The sequence below is a fragment of the Sinocyclocheilus anshuiensis genome, unplaced genomic scaffold, assembly GCF_001515605.1.
Source record: "Sinocyclocheilus anshuiensis isolate Anshui unplaced genomic scaffold, SAMN03320099.WGS_v1.1 scaffold1008, whole genome shotgun sequence".
Classification (NCBI taxonomy): Eukaryota; Metazoa; Chordata; class Actinopteri; order Cypriniformes; family Cyprinidae; genus Sinocyclocheilus; species Sinocyclocheilus anshuiensis.
Genome location: NW_015548267.1, coordinates 217887 through 235902, shown reverse-complemented (window position 1 = coordinate 235902; position 18016 = coordinate 217887). Strand labels below are relative to the sequence as shown.

Genomic DNA, 18016 nt, shown 5'->3' with positions numbered 1-18016 from the left:
TGTATTGTATACCGTTGTGGCATATTTGAAACTACATTACAGGAATTTGTGTTCTTGAGCATTGCTAAAGTATAGCACATTGAGGCAGGTCGTTTTGTGAAGTAATTTAGTTAATGTAATTTTCTTCATCCTGTCAAATGATATATTGTTTTCATTTAACTCGCGCATTGTCGCTGTTCGGCAGCAAAACGAGAAATATATTGTGATCTGCTCTCCTCCGCCATATTCGTTATGTCATGTGTAGGGTTTCCAGCTTGCCTTTTTATAAATCGTCGACAGTTATTCATTTTCTGATCGTTTGTACTTCTGCCTCATGCTTCAGATTTAATGTAGGCCCACGTTTACTTTTAAACACTGAGCTGTGATATGAAATCAAAAGATGTTGCGCTTCTTCTAAAGATATGAAATTGAAAAGTTGCAGACATTCCCAGCACGAATCTCCCTCCAAGTTATGCAGTAAATCTGTTGTGGATTATCCTGGATGGACTGATGAGAAAATGAGTGATTAGTTTCAGGTAAGGTTAATGATATGTTTATTTAATGCAATGGTGTAAATTTGAAAATGTGCATTTTCTATAAGAGAATGCGTTCATTGCTTTTGTTTTTGTACAGAAAACGGCCTAAAATGCTTTCTTTCTTTATTTCTTTCTTTTCCCTCTGTGCTTTTGTATACATGTATGAATACTTTGGGAGTATGTTAGTTCTGAAATTTAGCCTACATTGCTAACTACTTTAAGTACTTGATCTGTCTTTTATTCACAATTTGCAATCATGACACTCATGTGTGCCTTATTGATTTGAGCACAATTTTACTTTAAGTTTTCCCATGACTGGCTGATACTTTTGTTTCAGAGTGATTAAAATAGAAGAGAGAGAAATATAGAGAAGTAATTGTTCAGTTTTGAATGAATACACGTTGAAGTTTTTTGAGCAATTGGATATTTTCGTTTTCCTTTTCATTTTGTTTTTAAAACATTAAGCTACGCGTCCATATCCAGTTAAAGGCCTTGTCTCGTCTCACCTTGTCGATAGCAAAATGTATGCGCATTTAAATGTTTTATCAGGTGCATGTTTTATATTCCTGGCTTTGGTAGCTTTCACTCAAGCACAAGACTTCAAAAATGTAAAATGACTTTAATAGAAGCCTTTAATAAGCCTCTATTTCTTTTTGCTTTTTAATGATCTAGCACTATATATAGCCATGTTGTTGTTTTTATATCACCATCATATAATCAAGTGTTCTCCTTCACTATAAATAAGTTGTGAACGTTATGCAGTTTCAGTTATTCAGTTTAACTCACAGTGTCGCTGTTCACCAGTAAAATCATTTCATTTCATATTGTACTTTACTCCACCCTGTTCCTGATGTCATGTTCAGGGCTTCCAGCTCACATCGTAGGAAAAATCGTAGACATTGTGACTCTCCAATCTTTTTTAGCATCTCATTTCCTAAATGTAGTTCACACCTATGTTGATTTCATATCAAGTCATTTTTGTTTTCTTTTTCCCCGATATGAATGTTAGAGGCATCGGTGTTGCTGGTGAGATGTTTGGCCTTTTGTTCTTCGTGCTGATGGCGCACACCGCTTATGGAGACGTGAGCTATTCTTTCAGGACGCAGCGGGACATTTCTGAATCTGACAGCATGAAACAGAACCTCATTGTGTCCGTGAGTGATAACGGACAACCCTCACTCTCAGCCACGTGCGCATTGTATTTACTTATATCAGATAACTTGGCTGAAGTCCCAGAACTGAAAGACATGTCTCGTGACGAGAGCAGCTCCAAACTGACGTTTTATTTGATCATCGCGCTGGTGTCCGTTTCCACTTTCTTCCTGACCTTCATCATCATCATCCTGGCCGTGAGGTTTTGTCGCAGGAGAAAGCCCAGACTGTTGTTTGATGGAGCTGTAGCCATTCCCAGCGCGTATCTCCCTCCAAATTACGCAGAGGTGGAGGGCGCGGGAACTCTCCGCAGCGCTTACAATTATGACGCATACCTGACCACGGGCTCGCGCACTAGTGACTTCAAGTTCATCAGATCTTATAATGAGGGCACGCTGACTGCTGACCTGACTCTGAGAGAAAAAAAAACAAAACAAAAAAAAAAACGATTTGGATGATCTCGAAGGGCTTGATGCAGAGGCTATGCAGGATAGTACCTCTGAAAATAAGGTATGAAATTAGTTTCGCATTTTTTATGATTGCCATCATCACCATGGAATTTGATTATATATTTGTTTAATGGCATTGTAAATTTTGGAAACGCAGTCTCCTTTAATTTTGCTTAGTACAACTCATCATAACCATTCTTATGGATGATTATTATTATTATTATTATGCCCTCCACAACAGTTCGAAATCTTGGTATTCTCATTGATTCCACTCTTTCATGTAATGATCACATTGGTAAAGTGGTAATGACAGCTTTTTTCCCGCCTACGTAATATCTCGTATTCCATCCTCTCTCAGACAGCAGGATGCTGAAACTGTAATACATGCCTTCGTCACATCTCAACTAGATTACTGTAACGCACTTCTTTAAGGCCTTTCAGCTAAAAACAATATGTTCAAATCTGTGCAGCCCGCTTGTTCACTCACGCATGAAAGAACAAGGACATTACTCCAATCCTCAATCACCTTTGTAAGGTCCACGCACTTTGCCCAAGGAAGGTATCCAATGGTGGATGAAGGTTTCTTGCGTGTTTGGTCTTTTCAGCACGCAAAGTTATTTAATTTAAGTTAAATTGTAATCTGACTCCACTTTATTATCTAATCTGACTCCATTTTAATATGACCTCGAATTTAGATTGTCATACGAATTGGTTGCTTGACCATTTCTAATTATTATTATTCTGACATTTGATTATTCTATTTAACTCTTTATATTTACTCGTTCATTAGGAATCTATGTCGCTCAAGGTGCCTGCCTCACGTCGGCCGTTTTACATGGGCCCCACGATCACAAACTCGCCAGTCTGAACATTAGCCAGAGGTTATGACTAATACTATTTAATAGGTCGCCCATGCTTACCATTCTTTAAATAGTAGTTCTGTTTAGCCCCCTACAGTTACCCATGTACAACTTAGTTAAATCTCAAAACAATAATCAGCGGTTATGCTAGCACTATTTGTCTAGCCTCCGATTGTTATATAACTACGTACAACTTAATTAAAGCTGAGACAATAATCAGCGGTTATGCTAGTACTATTTGTCTAGCACCCGATAGTTAATATAACTATGTACAACTTAATTAAAGCTGAGACAATAACCAGCGGTTATGACCAGTACTATGACTAGCCCCCATAGTTAACGCAACTTAGTACAACTTAAATAAAGACAAGCAGTTAGTCAGATATCTAGAATTTCACCTGATGTGCCCCATGCTCATCCTAACCTGAGATCTAGTATGCACTTAACCCTGGACGCAGATTTGCGGAAACATACGCCTTCACTTAATCTACTTGAGAAAATAATTTCAGAGTAAGTCAGAATAAATCAAATGTAACAATTTATCATCAGTCAGGTAAATATGTATTATGCCAATTACATAGCCAATTCAGATATATCAAATCAATACAAAACATAAATTTCTCAAAGATGAATCTAAGAGTAAGATGCATACTTGACTTTTAGAAAAATACATAGTATGAAGTGTGTGAACACACTTCATACCATGGGCTCATTCCTGCTACAGAAGGCCCTGATCTTCTTGCAGTTTTCACTTAAATACCTTAAGAACGAGACAATCATCCCCCGAAATGGAGACAGAAACTAACAATTGAAATTTGCATTGATCAAGTAGAGTTAACACCTTTTGGGACAGAAAGTAATTTGCACCAAAGACACTGGGAAACGGCACACCCTCTATAGTGAGCCAAATATCTCTAAACTCTTAGGATCTGTATCACCTTTTAGTTTACTTCTTGTAAGAATGAGACCATTGTACCAGATGCCATGAGACTATTCAAATGATGCCAAACATGATTGTAAATGTCACCTGCATTCATGTAGAACATTATATTCTACTACTGACCATTCTGAGTGAGCTGAGTGAAGGGAAGGATGAATGAGGGGAAGGAAGAGGATAAGGAGGAACAATACATATAAGACGTTTTCCCGCATTTTCTCTCAGTGAGATGTGGAAACGGATGTCTGTATGTTAATGCACTGTGTGTGTATTGTCCGTCTCAGAAGATCAAAGTGTTCTGTAATTCTTACACCTTCATTGGCTTCCGGTTTCCCTGTATATAAAGTCAAGTCAAGTCTGCTTTATTGTCAATTCTTCGTTTAACTCTAAAAATGTGGTTCTGCCAACATCGAGCAGAAACTCATGACTATGCACGCTAAGAGACAGATAGACGCGACGAATACGTACAAAAACACTGCGACTCACAAGACAAAAAACACGAAAACACCTTTCTGTCGGGAGAGAGAGAAGCCGCAGTGTGTGAACGCGCCGCCATCTTGTCGCCTGAGTCATATAAACTTCAAGGTACTAATTGTCACTTAAAAAAACTCTCCATAATCTTGGTCCGACATATTTATCTGACTTACTTCAGGCTTGTGCTCCTGTTCGCTCCTTACGATCTAGTGCGGGATTGTTAGTCACCCCTAAGTATAGTCTGGTGACTATGGGAGCCAGGTCTTTCAGTGTTGTGGCTCCCAGGTTGTGGAATGCTCTTCCTCAAGACATCCATCAAGCATCCTCCCTTCTCTCCTTCAAAAACCTCTTTTCTCTGAATATTACTTTTCAATTCTCGGTCTGTAAATTGTACCTTGTTTATTTATTTGAATTATAAATTCTTTGTTTGTATCTCTAACCTAACTTTGCAAGCGACCTCTGTATATTACTTTCAGCCCTTGGTATGTGTATTGTGCTTTGATGTTGATGTTTATTTGGCTCTTTTCCTTATTTGTCTCTGTAAATCGACCTTGGGTGTTGGAAAGGCACTATAAAAAAAAAAATAATAATAATTATTATTATTATTATTATTATTATGTGTTAGGGTTACAAACTGGCTTTTAAGGGAATCAGCAAAACATGTTTTGTTCTTGATATTCTGTACTACTCAGGCTCATGAAATAAAATATTGCATAAAAAATATTGAGATCTCATATATTTGTTATTAGGTTCTCAGTACTAATTATACTCCTATTTTCTTTATTTGAATAAAATAAATAAATAAATAAATAAACCCAGTGGTGTTTTGATTATTCATGGTAACACAAGTTTGTGGATGGTGTGTCTGTAACTCTTTCTTTTGGTCTCTGGGTGACGCTCTTATGTTATACACAGCTCAGCCAGTGATCTCATCTGTGCCGTGTGCCCTGATTCAATTTAATCAGTGTTACACAGTGAGCAGAGGAGGGGAGGAATGAGGGATAGATGGGGAGGGGAATGCTGTAGGCGTGCAGAGGAAGGGAGAGATGAAAATAAAAATCTAAGCCGTCAGGAGCAGTCATCAGAGTGCAGTGTCTGCCCCAGCTATTTGAGGATCTGTTCAGAATGTGCTTTGATTGTCATTATTTTTATTCTTTTTTATTTAAATGTAGCCATTAATATTTCACAACATGACTTGTTTGTCAAGATGCGTTCAGGCCAATTTCTGGCTTCAACTTTGTTTCTGCTTCATTTGCATGTGCGGTTGTCTCAGTGAAGTGCGTTATTCAGTTCCAGAGGAGATGCAGCAAGGCTCCGTCATCGGCAATGTGGTGAGAGATTTGGAAATAGATGTGACTGAGCTCGTGAGGCGCAATGCTCGAGTCGTTGCTGAGGGGAGCCGACAGTTTTGCGAGCTGAGCGCAGAAACAGGCTCTTTGTTGGTGAGCGAGAGAATGGACCGTGAGGAGCTTTGTGCACAGTCTGCGCTGTGCATCTTGCAATTCCAACTGCTCCTGGAAAATCCGCTCAAAGTGTACAGTCTCCTCTTAGACATCCAGGACATTAACGATAACAGTCCAGCGTTTGACAATGGTCAGATTGAGCTGGAGCTACTGGAGTCAACGGTCCTGGGGAGGCATTTTCAACTTGAAAGTGCTCACGATCCTGACATAGGAGCTAATTCAGTTCAGCATTATCAACTCAGTGAGAATGAATATTTTGCTTTGGAGATGAATACCCAGGTGGACAGAAATGCGTATCCTGAATTGATCCTTAAAAAACCTTTGGATCGAGAAAACCAAGCTGATCACTTTCTGACTCTAAGTGGATTGGATGGTGGCCGACCTTTTCGTTCTGGAACAGCATCAATTCACATTCACGTGTTGGACGCCAATGATAACGTTCCTGTGTTTGGTCAAAGTGTGTACGAAGTCAGAGCACTGGAAAATTCAGCTCGAGGCACTGTGTTGGTTAAATTAAATGCAACAGATTTAGACAGTGGGATTTATGGGGAAATTAGTTACTCTTTCAGTCACATGCCTGATAAGACGAGGGGGGTTGTGGAGGTCAACCCTGTGACGGGTGAGGTGAAGGTCATGGGTGCGTTGGATTATGAGGAGGCCAGTTCTCACGAGCTGGATGTACAAGCCAAAGATGGAGGAGGACAGTCATCTCACTGTAAACTCATTATAGATGTGATAGATGTGAATGACAATGCTCCTGTTATTGCAGTTAAATCAACTTCGGCTACTGTGCCAGAAGATGCTTCACCTGGAACCATGGTGGCTTTGCTGCATGTTTATGACCTTGATACTGGCACCAGTGGATGGGTCACATGTGAAATATCTGATGACATGTCATTTAAACTTGTTTCAGAGGTAAAGAATTACTTCATGCTTGTGATTGATGGAGTTTTAGACCGTGAAATGTGTCCTCTCTATAACATAACTGTAACTGCTATGGATGCTGGCACACCCCCTTTATTCAGCAGTAAATCTGTAGCCATAACAGTCATAGACATTAATGATAATCCTCCTATTTTTAGACACAGTGACTACAGCATCAAATTTGTAGAGAATCAGCCTCGGGGAACCCTGGTTATTAAGGTCACAGCTGATGATGCAGATGAAGGGCAGAATGCTAGAATCCTGTATTCTCTTTCAGAAGATGCAGCCTCTCATCTTTCCATCAATGCAGAAACTGGTGAGATATTTACTCTGCGCCCCTTTGATTACGAAACATCCACTCACTTCCATGTTCAAGTTATGGCACGTGATGAAGGCAGGCCATCGTTCACTAGCACATGCACTGTCCAGATTTTTATTGCAGATCAGAACGACAATGCTCCAGTTGTTCTTTACCCAGTTCAGTTTGATGGGTACCTTGCACATGACATTGTGCCTCGAGCTGCTCCTGCAGGTTATCTGGTCACCAAAGTGGTTGCAATCGATGCAGACGCAGGGCACAATGCATGGCTGTCCTATCGAATTGTAAAAGCTACACAGCCTAATTTGTTCTCCATTGGACTGCACTGTGGGGAAATTAGGACACTAAGGCCATTTGCAGAAGATGAAGAAATCAAGCAGACCTTGATAGTCTCTGTGAGTCATAATGGGCTTGAATCTTTGTCTGCAACTGCAACTGTCAATATTATGATAGAAGATGGCTTGCCTATCATCGATGAGCTCTTTGCACATGGCACAGATAAATCACATGGACACAGTGACCTTACTTTATATTTAATAATGGCTCTGGCAGGCATGTCTAGTCTTTTCCTTGTCCTCATCATTGCCGTGGTCTACATGAGATTATGTAGATACCGATATATGTACCGTTCAACTGCAAACTTACCCATTTTTCCTCCTACCTACGGACCACCTGGCTACTCTGACGTGAGCCGCTTCAATACTCTGCAGAAAGATGATCGATATAACTCATTCTTAACCACAGGCTCGTGGAAAGGGGACTTCAGATTTGGTTCTGACTTTGTTGGTTTGGACATGCTGAATAAGAGAGGGACGTCATTGCATGTGGGTGGCCGCAGCGCCACACGTGCAAAGGTCTTAGTGCCACATAAACTCTAACCCTGATGGTTTGACCATGACAATCATACAGAAAATCCTTATCAACAAATTGGACTGAAAAGCCTTTAATCAAACAAATAACAAATGTTCATTATTATAATGCACATCCTCAGTGAGTCCCTCACTATAATGTTGTATGTTTTTTTCTGCTTTAATTTTGCATGTGACATGATTTGTTTTACACAATTTGTAAACACACACTTTAAAAAGATATTTTTTATTGTATAATAAGTGCATATTTATATATTGTATATTTAAGTGTATATATATATATATATATATATATATATATGTATTCTAATTTGTTGAGATAGTGAATTGGTGGGTTTTTGTTAAATGTGAGCCAAAATCATCACAATTAAAAGAACCAAAGACTTAAACTACTTCAGTCTGTGTGCATTGAATTTATTTAATACACGAGTTTCACAATTTGAGTTGAATTACTGAAATAAATTAACTTTTCCATGACATTCTAATTTATTGAGATGCACCTGTATATGTATATATGTATATGTATATGTATATATGGTTTGCAAGGATTTATTCACTTAATTTAGACCAATAGTATTTCAACTTTTTTTTACTTTTACTTCTTTCACGAGCACTCTTCTATTTATGTGAATCATATTTATCATGATTTCATCTTCAGTTCTCTTTCTGTACTCTTGATCTTTATTTTCAGGTTTATACATAAGCTGTTGTGTACTGCTGTTTCCTTTCTTATGTTATTGTAAAATTCAGTCTTGAATGTGTAGTTTGTGACTTTAAACTTAAAATTCAAATAATAAATATTTCCTTTGAACCATTGTATAACATGAACCATGCATGTACTTATTTCTAAGTATTTTCCTCTAGGTATTTAGTTATTGTATTACAGCCTCTGGAGTTGTCTATATAGACACTTTGGATATTTTAACATTTACTCTGAATAGTGCTGTTTATGTGCATTATGTCCTTAAGTGATTTTAAGTTCTAGGAAAGGAGTTATGTTGTAAAATTAGTTTATCAAAAGGGGCACAATCTAAGCATCTCTCTCAAATGGGAAATATGAATGTACTCCATGCAACATTCAACAATCTTCCTAGTGTTCCGATATGTCTGACATCAGGGGCGCCGCTAGCAATTTTGGGCCCTATGAAAGCATATGAGGTTGGACCCCCTACCACACCAAACATACATTGCCCAAAGTATTGGGACACCCCCTTCTGATTAACAATTTTGACTACTTTAGTAATTTCCACGCGTACAAATCTTAATGTTTAAGCATATAATGATGTTCTCCTTCTAATGAACAGGTTTGACTACTTTAGTAATTTCCATGAGTACAAATCTGAATGTTTAAGCATATGATGATATTCTAGTGAACTGTGTGCTTCTAATTTTATACCAATAGTTTGGACAGGACCCTTTTCTATTCTAACACGACAATGCCTCTGTGTATAAGACGAGGTTAAAAAAAAAAAAAAAGATTGATTCAGTCAGTTTGGAAGAACTTGACTGGTCTGCATAAAGCCAAGTCCTAATCCCAGTTTGAACACCTCTGGTGTGACTTTAAATGCAGACCTTGAGTCCAAAACTCATAGCCAAACACCAATGACTTGTACATACATATGGACAAAAGTATTGGGACACCCCCTTCTTTAAAACAGAAAAGGCACTTCCAAAACTGTGGCATCAAAGATGGAAACATAATTCATATATTTAAACATTGTATTTCCATCTCTGTTGCCACAGTTTTGGAAGTGTCTAAAATGATTGTGCTGATATGGAATGAGTTTGACTACTTAATCAGTTATATTAATAGAAATGCTTCACTGGGGCAAACAAAAAAAAAATCCTAAAATAATAAATATGATACCTCATAGCAGCATTTCCAGCAGTATCCAACATTTCTCAATCATGATCTTACTCAGCTAAATGTGACTATTAGCTTAACAGCTGTATTCCTTGTTTGCTAGCTACCTATGCACATACAGCATACAATGTTAAAAATGTTCTACATTATGAACCTTAACCCAAAAACCTTTAGCTTCATACACTGTAGATAGTTGTGACCCTGCCTGTGGAAACCCAGCTAAAGTATTTTTTTTTAAACAGTGGATGAGTAATTCACTCCTTGATTTGTTTAATAAAAGCCTCCTTTGAGATCGTTTTGACAGACATGTTTATTTTGTATTATTTTCAATGTGCTTATTGCTAAGTTTAGTGTGGCAAAATAGAAGCGCAGCCATAATTTGCGTGCAGTGTATCTGGTTGCCATGACAACCTTATGCACTTCCTGTTGCTGCTCTATGTAATCAGAGTGTGAATGTGTAGATTTTCTATAGCAAAACTAAAATGTGTTTAAAAGTGCGACTGACCAAATCGTCCGGCTCGGTTTGTCCCCCCTCGAACTCAAAGACCTCTCTAATTTGACAGTTTACTATCTGATCTCACTCAGTGACTCTAGGCTACATATGACGGGACGAAACCATGCAGTGAATGGGGGGAGATAATTTTGCGGGAAATGCAGAAATAAGCCGTAATTTTGTTTTATTTGTAACTCTTTAGTAGATACATTTATAATTTCTATTACATTACTATTACTACTGTTACTACTAATAAAACAGATCTCTGGGGGCCCCAAAAGTGCGTGGGCCCTTAGAATCATCCTAATTGTGAATGAGGCCCCTGTCTGACATATAAAATCTTGCTAAACCCAAGGTTAAGAGCAGTCTATAGGTTAGAGTTAAGCATAGTGTGAAAGGTCTAATGCAGGTGTTTTGTGTTTTTCTTCATTTAACATTTAAATTACATTTGCCACTATAAGATACTTTGCCATGAAATAGTCATGAGATTTACAGATGAGCCTAAAAATGAGACGTTTATCACTATTTGAGTCATTCTCAAATATCTAACCATAACTTTGACTCTCCAGACTCATGACTTGAGCTTCTTATATAGGATAAAGGATGATTTAGTCTTGTCACGTGTAAATTGTTTATTGGTTTTCACTGGGTCTGTATGATTAAATATACAGTCAAAATGGACAGTAATGTTTTCTCTGAGCAGCCAGATGTTTGTGCGTTTGTGCACTGAGCTCATCTGCAATGTATAACACATGTCATGTATTTAACTGGACCATAAATTACTAAAAAAAATGTGAGCATACATTATGCCACAATATGGCTACAAAAAAGAGATTGGGATGAATTTCCAAATTATTTCACCCAATTGTCATTCTGAGCTTCATTCTGAGGGATTTTCTGTTGACATTAGTGTGGATTCAATTAGAATCAGATCTAGAGATGGTTAATATACTGCTTAAAAACCCCAGCAAAGGTGTTTATTAATTGAATGACAGGTTTTGGCTTAACAGTAGTTAAGAGTGCAAGTGATGAATTATGAATTAATAACCCTAAAAAATAATTATATGGAATATATGCATGTAGTTATATGCTACAGTAATGAGTCTGTAATTCAGATCTGTATCCACAGAATGCTGTACATTTCCCAAGCAGCTACTGTGTGCTATTTAAAATGTTCACCCATGTGTGCTTCAGTTGTTGCTTTAGGCAGGCCCACTTCTGCTGTACACTGCTGCACACGTGAGAAGGGTTCTGTGTGTATGAGGGAGAGAGAAAATGAACAGCAAAATATTAAAACATGCACAGACCATGGTGAAGTCCAGTTTTGCTTTGTAATCCAATCCGATTGTCATGTTAGTGGATTTGCACACAAGGCAGAGATGGCTTCATGAAAAGCTATTGTAGGGATATTAAGGACAGAGGGAGAAATGTGTCTCCTCTCATGACCCACATAGTTCTGATCAAACTGGAGATCATGATGACACCATTCTTACTGTTGGTATGTCATAGAGTTGTCAGTGTGTTTAAGCTGTGTTTTATACCCGTTTTATGTGCACTTTGGTCTTTGATTTTGTTCTCTCACTCTCTCATTTATCTTTGCCATCTGGTGTGGCTTTGATTTATTTTGATTTTTTTTTTTTTTTTTTCATTAATGGTGTTTGCCAAGGAAAGCATCAGTATTAATATTGCGTACAGTGTAAGTGCTTCAAACAAAGCGCATTTTCTTCAGGAAGTGTACTTTTTTTTTCTCTCTTTTCTTCCCTCCATGGCCTGGCTGTCCATCCTAATGAATGGAAACTAATCAATCCCCTTTAAGGTAAGAAACATTTTATATACTGCTGTTATGTAAAATACAGTTGTCAATTCACAGAAAGCTCTTTTGACTTCCATGCACACTTTCTCTCTCTCTCTCTCTCTCTCTCTGTCTATCATTTAAATTTTCATGTGTCTCCACCTCTGCTATTTGATTTTACTGATTAACTGTTTAGTCATGTTCAGTTCTGTAACTGAATGTTATCAAACAGTATGTGCTGTGCTCCATCTTGTGGTGGTTCACTGATGCCCTATATAGGTCTCTGGCTCTCCTCTCCTGCTCCAGCAGTGTGTCACTATGCTTTAAGGCTGGAATTTGGCCTATTTTTACAGCATTCAAATGCATCAGGCCTTATGGGACACACACAGTCTGAATAATGCAGTCTCATCACACAGAATATGTATGACTATGTGGCAGCTTTAGTGCTGCTCATGTTTTATGCATCTGCACAGCAGTGGTGTCTACATGTTCAAATCAACTGCAATATCCAAAACCACATACTGGCACAATAACACACACCCTACTTCTGGTAACACTTTAATAAGTTTACATTAGTTAATGCATTTGATACCATGAACTAACAATAAACAATTTTTACAGATTTTTTTTTAACTAAAAAAGGTTTGTGTGTGTGTGTGTGTGTGTGTGTGTGTGTGTACACCAAGAATAATAAATGCTAGTTCATGTTGCCTATGCATGAACTAATGTTGACAGATTCAAACGTATTTTATAGTGTTAATGAAATAGTTTGTTTTTTTATTTCTGTGAGGCTTTGACAATCAGATATGCCTGCACAATGTTGTTGCAGGGGGTGTCTTCGCACTTCACTTCACACTCCACTAATTTTTATCCTTTAATATGTAGGTTATCTGCTAGCTTAGACAGTAGAATCACATCTGACTGGCTTGATCTTACACACTCCATTATTTTTGATTAAATAAGACGTTTTAGTTTAATGTACTACATTAACTACATGCACCTAAAATCTTGTTACATTCTTGTTAAACACCTACTATAGAATCAATGGTGTTATTGGTTGAAGATAAACTGTAATTGGTAAACTCTGGTTGGATTCGCTTTCTCAAATTCTGCATTGTAATTTGATTTCATGTCTCCATTCCTGCACTGATCTCATCACAATGATACATTTTTTTAAGCACTAAGTGCTCTCTATTGAGTTTCTGTTCAGCAATGACAACCGACAGAACCAGAAATAAAGGTACAAAAGCTGTCACTGGGGCATAAGATATGCACCATTTAGGTACAAAGGTGTACTTTTTGAAAAGGTGCCACCCCAGTGACAGCTTTTGTACCTTTATTTCTGAGAGTGTAGCTCACTGTCTTTCTTCCCTTGTGCTGGACAGTCCAGCTCTGCTGCTGTGCTGCTTATTGACTGTGAGAGGTGCTGTTGCCCAGGGAGACGATATGAGCAAAAGAACTGCATACAGAAGGCATTGGGTCAACCGGCATAGAGAAAAGACGTCGAGCTGTTGTTTGTACATTAGAAGGGCTCGGTTTTGAATCTTCTTAACAATACAGAAGAGAATTGTTCAAATGCTTTTATTTGAAAACTGGACGTGTATGACTGTATTTTGTCTGGATTACAACATTTGCAGGATGCAGGATAACAAAGGACTCCAGTTGAGGCGGTGTGTAAAATGACAAGCAGGATTGTCCATTTTCCTTTTATTCGTGCTGAACACAGTGACCGGGCAGATTCGTTATTCGATTCCAGAGGAAATGAGACCAGGATTGTTTGTCGGAGATGTCGCGAAAGATCTCGGTTTGGATGTAAAAAGCAGGCACGTGCACACATAGACATCAAAGGGGGCTTGAGCACCTGCCCTTTTTCTTTCTTCCTTGAGAGAAAGTGCCCTTTTTTCTGGGGAGTTTTTTTTTTTTTTAAGTAAATTAATATATGTATATATGTGCACGTGTGTGTTTCTGTTTGCACACAACCTTCCCTGTCAAACAAATAAAACATCAAAATATCAGGTCGGGTCGGGAAATGTTGAGACTTTCTCCCCTCCGCGTCTCTGTAGCACAGCAGTGTAGCACACATTAATCGGCACATCACAGACAGGCAGAGAGCCGCAGAAGTGAAGCCCTCCCTCCTTTTTCAGTTGTATTTGTCTCGGTGTGGAGGTGAGTGGTGATGAACAACAGACTAAGCTATCTGTGCCTCGAATTTACAGCTAATTATCCAAACAATAAACAACTATTTAATATTAAGACACTTACGTTTTAGACACAATATTGACTGTTTTTGCTCTATTTCGCCAACAAATATAATTCTAATTTGTGTCTCTGAGCAACATGACGCTGTTTTGTTCCTGAATGCATTAACCATTTAAATGATTCGGTTCAATCGCAATGACTCACTTATTAACACTGGCAGTTTTAATTTCACATTTAAAGTATCTTTTACATTTTTTTAAATATTGATTTTATACAGCAGTTCAATAAACAAGAATTTCATATTAAGACACTTACGTTTTAGACACAATATTGACTGTTTTTGCTCTATTTCGCCAACAAATATAATTCTAATTTGTGTCTCTGAGCAACATGACGCTGTTTTGTTCCTGAATGCATTAACCATTTAAATGATTCGGTTCAATCGCAATGACTCACTTATTAACACTGGCAGTTTTAATTTCACATTTAAAGTATCTTTTACATTTTTTTAAATAATTCCAAATATCAGTATTCAACGTTTTATGTTTAAAATATCAAAACAGTATTAATGCATTTGTAACTACAGGTTAAATGCATTCATGTTCTGCATTAAACAGTGTGTAAATGCATCTAGATGTCCCTTCTAATGCAGCTTCTGTGTTTTCTCTGCATTGCATATTAATTTTGTCAATACTGATTTAATTTGCTTGGTAACATCCCAAATGACTTATTATTCTAATTGACTGATTCAATTTAAGAATTTGACTGAAAAGATGATGCACACTTTTAGAAAAAATGGCTTTATAAAGGTAAAAATACCCATAAAAGGTAAAAATCTATTTAAACTTATTGAAAAAGATTAATTTCTATCACTGCTGTGAACTGATCAACACACAGAATATGAAGAATATCAAAAACTTTAGGAGTTAGCTGTCCACGGTAGTCCTTAAGATATCAGCACAATAACACACTCCGCAAAATACCGTCTAATTATTATCGATAAAATCCCAGAAAAAATTGAGATATATTTTTTTGTCAATATCGCACACCCCTAATATATTTAACGTTTTGTTTAGAAAAAAATGTAAATAAATATGAGAAGTGCCATTTTTTCCACTTGAGCCCCTGCCCCTCAAAATGTCTGTGCACGTCCCTGGTAAAAAGGTTGGTTTCTGGCCGTGCGCGTCTAGTTGTTGATGATGATAGACAATATGTGGAGCTGAACCGTAACAAAGGACATTTGGTGGTAAAAGAGAGAATAGACAGAGAGCAGCTTTGCGACAAAAATCTCCATGAAGTTTCTGTCTTGAGATTTTGCTTGAAAACCCTCTGGAATTTTCTCGAATACCATCGAGATCCAAGACATCAATGATCATGCACCCGTTTTTTCCAAGAAAGAAATAATTCTCGAGATAGGCGAGTCCACACCTATAGAAAAAATGGTCTTGTTAGACACAGCCACTGATCCCGATGTTGGTTTGAATTCTCTTCATATCTACAGTCTGAAACCTACTGACATTTTTTCTTTAAAGCAACACAGTCACTCAGACGGCAGTAAATATGCAGAGATCGTGTTGCAGTTAGTGCTGGACAGAGAAAAACAGAGCGACCATTCACTTATATTAACGGTTATTGATGGTGGAGACCCGCCGCGCTCTGGAACCGTTAAAATACACCTTACTGTGCTTGATGCTAATGATAATGTACCAGTTTTTACGGAATTGATGTATAAAGCAAGTATAGCTGAGAACGCGGTAAGAGGCACGTTGATAACTAAAGTAAGTGCATCTGGTGCAGATGAAGGAAACAATGGCAATGTAATATATTCCTTTACTTATATTGGAGAGGATGCAGCGCACCTCTTTGAAATCAATGCAAATACAGGTGAAATGATTATAATAGGAAATCTAGATTTTGAATCAATTCAACATTATGAAATTAACCTTCAAGCAAAAGACCCAGGTGGTTTCGCAGGTGCCAGTAAATTGGTCATAGATGTTGTAGATGTTAATGACAACAGCCCGGTTATAACAATGACATCTTTTTCGGGTAAAAATACAAGCTGATTCTCCACCCGGCACAGTTGTAGCTTTAATAAGCGTCCAGGATTTAGACTCTGGTAAAAATGGACAGGTCCGCTTAAGTTTAGAACAAAATTCTCCCTTTACAATTAAACCATCACCGCGTAAGTACTACACTTTGGTCACCAATGCACCACTAGACCGAGAAAAAGTTTCCAGTTTTAATTTAACGTTAGTTGCGCGTCAGATGAGGGCAGCCCCTCAGTATTCAGTAAAATAACTATTTATTTAGATATTACTGATATTAACGACAATGCTCCAGCCTTTAGTCAGCGTGAATATAAAACGTATATATTAGAGAATAACTCACCCGGCGTTTCTCTGCTGACTCTTAAAACAACAGACCCTGACGCAGGACAAAACGCGCGTATCGCCTATTATCTGATAGATACAGATGTAAATGGTTCTCCTGTCTCAACGTACTTCTCTGTTAACGCAGACTATGGAATTATCCACGCGGTGCGATCACTTGATTATGAACAGATGAAAGAGTTTAAAATACATGTGAGAGCGCAAGATGGAGGGTCTCCACCTCTTGGTTCAAATGCAACAGTTATCATTAACGTTCAAGACCAGAATGACAACGCGCCTCAGATTCTGTATCCGGTCCAGTCAGTATGTGGTGGCTGAAATAGTGCCTCGTTCGGCAGATGTGGGTTATCTGGTGACTAAAGTAGTGGCTGTTGATGTGGACTCTGGACAGAATGCCTGGCTCTCATATAAACGGCAGAAAGCCACAGATAGGGCGCTGTTTGACGTGGGCTTACATAATGGAGAAATAAGAATTGTACGCCAAGTGACAGATAAAGATGCTGTGAAACAAATCCAGTCAGTATGTGGTGGCTGAAATAGTGCCTCGTTCGGCAGATGTGGGTTATCTGGTGACTAAAGTAGTGGCTGTTGATGTGGACTCTGGACAGAATGCCTGGCTCTCATATAAACGGCAGAAAGCCACAGATAGGGCGCTGTTTGACGTGGGCTTACATAATGGAGAAATAAGAATTGTACGCCAAGTGACAGATAAAGACGCTGTGAAACAAAGACTCACTGTTGTAGTGGAGGACAACGGGAAGCCCTCTCGATCAGCTACAGTCAATGTTAACGTGGCGGTTGCAACTGCTTGGCTGCAGTCTCATTTCTTTTTATAACGTGTTTAGTCGTCATAATATCTGTTAAAATCTACAGGTGGAGGCAATCTCGTTTGTATTATCAATCAACTCTCCCGGTTATTCCGTACTATCCGCCTCGTTACGCAGACACTGTTGGCACAGGAACTCTGCAAAAGGTGCATAATTATGAAATTTACAGAACCACAGACTCCAGGAAAAGTGATGTTAAGTACTTCGGACCCATCAGTCAAAGTCTGATGAGTGTTGACACGAGTGGAACCGAAACAATTCCAAAGGAGAAACGTAGCATCGATTGGACTGAAACGGGCAGCACACTGGTGAGTCTCCACAATGTGATTTTTTTTCTAAACATAGCTTTCAAAGGATATTGTACACTAGTAGGCTGCAATGTTATAGCTAAAAGTGACATTTAAACGGCATGTGCGTTGTCGCTGTCCATGGTGCTGAAAAGGATAGCCTCGATTCAATAAGTCTTATCCTACATATCAATGTCAT

General features: G+C 38.2%; 3 pseudogenes; all 3 read left to right on the top strand.

The window, feature by feature from the left end:
- The window catches only part of LOC107655639 (protocadherin gamma-A2-like), a 12044-nt pseudogene extending 9060 nt beyond the window's left edge, over positions 1-2984 (top strand).
- A 2325-nt stretch (positions 2985-5309) lies between these two features.
- Positions 5310-7982, top strand: LOC107655667 (protocadherin gamma-A11 pseudogene; annotated as a pseudogene).
- A 7465-nt stretch (positions 7983-15447) lies between these two features.
- The window catches only part of LOC107655638 (protocadherin beta-4-like), a 5829-nt pseudogene continuing 3260 nt past the window's right edge, over positions 15448-18016 (top strand).